The following is a 5,605-nucleotide window of genomic DNA, read 5'->3' on the forward strand; positions in this document are numbered from 1 at the left end:
CCTAATATTCTAACTTAATCAAAAATCATAATTTTGCCCATTAGTTCGATTACATTTGATACGAAATCCTTTGTCAGATCTACTGTCAGGAAGCCAAATGGATTTGAGATTTGCCTCCTCTCCAGGTTCACAGAGACCTTAGGGCCGAGAGCTGAATGAGAGAGGAAGAATGAAAGCTTAGCTAAGAAATGGAATTAACTTATATAAAAATTTTTCAATTTTAATTTTATATTGCGTGTCATCCTTGCTCAGGAGCCATGCTAATCTCTGTATCGTTGCAGTTTTAATAAATGTGTTCCGAAGTGAGCATGAAATTTAACATTTAAAAAAATGTCTGTAGGGCCAGGCACAGTGGCTCACACCTGTAATCCCAGCACTTTGGGAGGCCGAGGTGGGTGGATCACCTAAGGTCAGGAGTTCAAGACCAGCCTGACCAACATGGAGAAACCCCATCTCTACTAAAGTACAAAATTAGCGGGCGTGGTGGTGCATGCCTGTAATCCCAGCTTCTTGGGAGGCTGGGGCAGGAGAATAGCTTTAACTGGGGAGGCGGGGGTTGCAGTGAGCCAAGATCGCGCCATTGCACTCCAGCCTGGGCAACAAGAGTGAAACTCTGTCTCCAAAAAAAAAAGTATGTGGTAGACCTGGAGGCACATAATCACTTTTTGGAATACAGTTTGTCACTTTTAATTGTAAATAACTAAATAACGTCAATGTGTAACTGAGGATCAGATGTCAGGGTTGGGAGGAGAGCATCTTCCCTTAAATGCTGTTTGTTGTGACAGAAGCACATGCTATCATCGAAAGCAAACAAAAGAGAAAAACAAAAACCCTGGATGTCAATAGTAAACAGTGGCTACTACAGACCTACAGAAATTGGATTTCCTGTTGGCTATGGGATTCTAGTCAAGCAAGGTCCGAAGTCTTTGACTTATACTTGAATGCATTTACAGTAAATGAGATTTAGAAAGCTAATCTTTTCCCAGAGGCAATGCTGCCTAACTATTGTCTGGAGATGCTCAGGGACCATCCCTAGATTCCATTAAGAAGTGGTTTCTTCAGAGGTTGCAGTGAGTCCAGATTGTGCCATTGCACAATACCCTGGGCCACAGGGTATTGTTTTGACTCTGTCAAAACAAACAAATAAAAGCGACCCCTTAAAATGTACCCACCGCAAAATGAGCCGTGAGTCGTGACTCCTCTGAAATGCAACTGGGGAAGGGAGACTGAATCACAGCCGTGAAAATGTGGTCACAAAGGACAAAGAGTCAGGGTAAGAGTTTGCCAGGTGGCTCCAGTCATGTGCTGCGTCAGAGCGGTCGCCGGGGCAGGCTGACACACGTCCTCCCACGGGCTAGGCAGGGGTGGGAGCCAGCCCCACAATGGAGGCTGCTGTCTCCATTTGATATCGCTTTGATGATAGGATCCTCCAAGGATGTGGGGTTTCCTTTGTTCTGTCTTTATGTTCAATAAGTAACTTTCCATCTTAATTTGCATTTCCAAGTGAGTTTTCCCACAGGGGAGAGGCTGTGATGACTGGTTGAAACAAGTCGTGTGGTTTTACACGGTTATACACGTCTTCCAGGGAGATGAGTGCATTTGCACTGGACACTGTCTACACTCAGTCTTGAGAGAGTGTGAATCTGGGGAGACTGCGTCTATACGAAACCATCGCAGGCTTGGAATGAGAGGCCCGGGCTCCATCCTGAGTCTCCCTGCTCACTAATGTGTGATCTTGACCTTGCTGCTTAGCACTTCCTTCTGTGTCAAATAGAACTGATTGAGTTTTGCAGAGCTTGGGTGAAAAGTGAGAAACTTTAGGCAAAGCACTTGAGATCATGCAATGCAGTAGACACGGGGGAAATGGTGCTACTAATAAATGCCACCCAAAGAAAGGCCTCACTCTAAAAATAAATACATAAAATAAAATAAACGGCACAAGTGTTCCCCTGAGTGAACTGAGGGTGCAAGCCGCCCCTGGCACTGGAGTGACCCCGACCTATGTAGTGACCTCTGAGCCCCTCAAGAACCAGCCTGCCAGCTCCCTGCTGAGTTTATTCAGGTTTGGGGCATCAGATAAAGCTGTGAAGACAGGAGCCCCGATCTAGACCCGGTTCTCCCATGAGCGGGCTCAGTGACTGAAGAAGTGAGATAACCTCCCCGGGCCCCAAGAGTCCCTGTCTATTATGTGACAGGGACTTGGACTAGATTAAATTTTTTTCTTTTTCTTTTTTTTCTGAGACAGGACCTGGCTCTGTCACCCCGGCTGGAGTGCAACGGCATGATAGCAGTTTCGAACTCCTGGACTCAAACGGTCCTTCCATCTCGGTCTCCCAAAGCACTGGGATTACAGGCGTGAGCCAATGCGCCCAGCCCTGTTTCATGATTTTAGTCAACTTGGCCTCCAGAGAGACAAAGAGAAAAGAATCACAAATCACAAAAGACAAAAGATGGGAGTAGCGGCAGAGGAAAAGGTACCAAGTCAAAGATAATAGAATGACTGGTTCCATTTCCTATATGCCCTTTCTCCTCTCCGAATCCTGTTTTCCTGGATGCTGACTGACGACACCTGTGACTATTCCCCAGCCATCAGTGGGGTCAGCTTCAGAGCAGGTGCCCTTGGTGTGGAAGGAAAGGGCCTCTGTGAGGACGGGCAGTGAGTCTTTGCCCAGGGCAGGGCTGCGCCTGGCTGGGAGTGCCTCTGAAGTCAGACATAGGAAACTCCTTTCAAGTTGTCTGCTGAAGAATTTGAAAATACTTTCCCTGAATGAAAGACGGGTCCCTTAAAATAAAACATTTTCTGGCATTTAATGAAAATTTTATAACTGAAGTGTTGTATCAGAAGCAAGATGTAAATGGTATAACATCCTACGGGAAAGATTGAATTCAGTTTCCCTCCTTCACAAAACCCAGGGAAGAGAGTACAATGGTGATGGCTCAGATGGATGAGATACTTTGGGAGGCCAAGATGGGTGGATCACTTGAGGTCAGGAGTTTGAGATCAGCCTGGCCAACATAGTGAAACCCTGTCTCTACTAAAAATACAAAAATTAGCCACATGTGGTGGCGGGTGCCTGCAATCTCAGCTGTTCAGGAGGCCGAGGCAGGAGAATCACTTTAATCTGGGTGGAGTGGGTTGCAGTTAGCCGAGATTACGCCACTGCACTCCAACCTGGGTGACACAGCAAGCAAGACTCTGTCTCAAAAAAAAAAAAAAAAAAGAAAAAAAGAAAAGAAAAAAAAAAGTCTGGATGTGGTGGCTCACACCTGTAATCTCAGTGCTTTGGGAGGCTGAGGTGGGCAGATCACCTGAGGTCAGGAGTTCAAGACCAGCCTGGCCAACATGGTAAAACCCTGTCTCCACTAAAAATACAAAAAATTAGCCGAGCATAGTGGTGGGCACCTGTAATCCCAGCTACTTGGAAGGCTGAGGCAGGAGAATCGCTTGAACCTGGGAGGCGGAGGCTGCAGCGAGCTGACATCATACCACTGCACTCTTGCCTGGGCGACAGAGCAAGAATCTGTCAAAAAAGAAAAAAAAAAAAAGTCCCCAGTGGCCATGATGGGGCTACATCCAAGACTCAATTCTTAGTCCTCCTCTTCCTTGACCTCTCTGGGGCTCTTGGCATAGTTGATCACTCCCTCTTCCCTACATAATTATCTTTATTTGGCTGCAGGGACACTGCATACTCTTAGGTGTCTTCCTATGTCCCCGGCTGCTCCTTTTATGTCTCTTGTCCTGTCCTCCTCACCCCAAACTCTGCCTGTCGGGGCGCCCTGGGTCCTCTCCACTTCTGGTTATCTAATCTAGTATCCTGGCCACCAATGGGCTGATGCCTCCCAATTTCATACCTCTAGCTAAGACCTATTCCTTTAATTCCAAACTTTATGACCAACTGGCTTGATGAACAGATACCTTAAGCCTGACATGCCCGACATGGACCTTTTGCTCTTTCTTTCAAAACGTGCTTCTCACCTGACTTCTCGTTGCAGTAAATGGCAAGTCCATCCTTTCAGTTGCTGCTATGGACTAAATGATGTCTCCCATCCCAAATTTATATGTTGAATCCCTGACCCCTCCTTTGACCATATTGGAGATAGGGCCTGTAGGGAGGTGATTAAGGTTAAAAAAAAGTCATAAGGCTAGAGCTCTGATCCAATAGAACTGGTGTCTTCATAAAAAAAAGAAGAGACACCAGAGCTCTCCCTCCACCATGTGAGGACACAGGGGAGAAGGTGACTGTCTGCAAACCAGGAAGAGAGTCCTCACCAGAAACAGACTATTCTGGCACCTTGTCTTGGACTTCCCAGCCTCTAGAACTGTGAGAAATAAATCTGTGTTGTTTAAACCATCCAGTCAACATATTTTGTTATGGCAGCCTGAGTTCACTAAAATAGTTGCTGTAAATAAAAAGTAACTGAAGCAGATCTCAATCAACTGGAGGTTTGTTTTGCCAAGGTTGAGGATACGCCTGAGAAAAAAACACAAATCACAGGAGCATCTGTGATCCTTGCTTTTTCCAAAGAGGTTTTAAGCACTTCAATATTTAAATGGGAAGGAGTGAGCAGGAGGAGAAGGAGGAAAGGAAAAAAAAGTGGGCCAGATGTGGTAGCTCATGCCTCACATGCCAGCACCTGAGGAGGCTAAAGCAGGTGAATTGCTTGAGCCCAGGAATTTGAGACCAGCCTGGGCAGCATAGCAACACTCGTTTCTATAAAATAAAAATTAAAAATTAGCCGGACATTGGTGGCCTGTGCCTGTGGTCTCAGCTATGTGGGAGGCAGAGGCAGGAGGATGGCTTGAGTCCAGGAGTTTGAGGTTACAGTGAGCTATGATTGAGCCACTGCACTCCAGACCCAGCCTGGGTGACATAATGAGACTTTGTTTTTAAAAAGAAAAAAGAGGCCAGATGCGGTGGCTCACTCCTGTAATTCTAGCACTTTGGGAGGCCAAGGCAGGTGGATCACCTGAGGTCAGGAGTTCGAGACCAGCCTGGTCTCGAAACCCCATCTCTACTAAAAGTACAAAAATTGGCCGGGCGTGGTTGTGGGCACCTGTTATCCCAACTACTCAGGAGGATGAGGCAGGAGAATCACTTGAACCCTGGAGGCGGAGGTTGCAGTGAGCCTAGATGGTGCCACTGCACTCCAGCCTGGGAGACAAGAGCAAGATTCCATCTTAAAAAAAAAAAAAAAGAGGGAAAAACATGGACAGAGGATAGGCAACGAGGCAAGTAGTCAGTTACATTCTTGTGAAGCTTTGATTAGCGCTCAGTGAATCCACATTTTACACGTGAAAAGAGGGAGCAGAGGAAATGGCAATTATGCATTCATCTCTTGCTCAGTAATTCTACACTTTGCATAAGATAAAGTAAGCATGTAAAATTACAGCTTACTATTGCTATCTGTTTAGGGACAAAAGGCAGTTTTTGCATAACTCACTTCCCAAGCTTAACTTTGCCTTTGACATAGCCAGTTCAGGGTCCCGAGATCCTGTTCTTTTCTTTTTTTCCACATTGTCAGGGCCCAAAATGTAGGATCATCCTTGAATCTTCTTTTTCTTTCACATCTTACGTTCAAATCCTGTCAAGTCTACGTTCATTCG

General features: G+C 46.0%; 1 non-coding gene across 1 annotated transcript; it reads right to left on the reverse strand.

The window, feature by feature from the left end:
- Positions 1-205: 205 nt before the first annotated feature.
- LOC115895931 lies at positions 206-310 on the reverse strand. The gene has a single exon (XR_004055985.1). It is a non-coding gene; the product is annotated as a U6 spliceosomal RNA (small nuclear RNA).
- Between the last annotated feature and the right edge of the window lie 5,295 nt (positions 311-5,605).

This window comes from Rhinopithecus roxellana, unplaced genomic scaffold (assembly GCF_007565055.1).
Source record: "Rhinopithecus roxellana isolate Shanxi Qingling unplaced genomic scaffold, ASM756505v1 contig3901, whole genome shotgun sequence".
Taxonomy (NCBI): Eukaryota; Metazoa; Chordata; class Mammalia; order Primates; family Cercopithecidae; genus Rhinopithecus; species Rhinopithecus roxellana.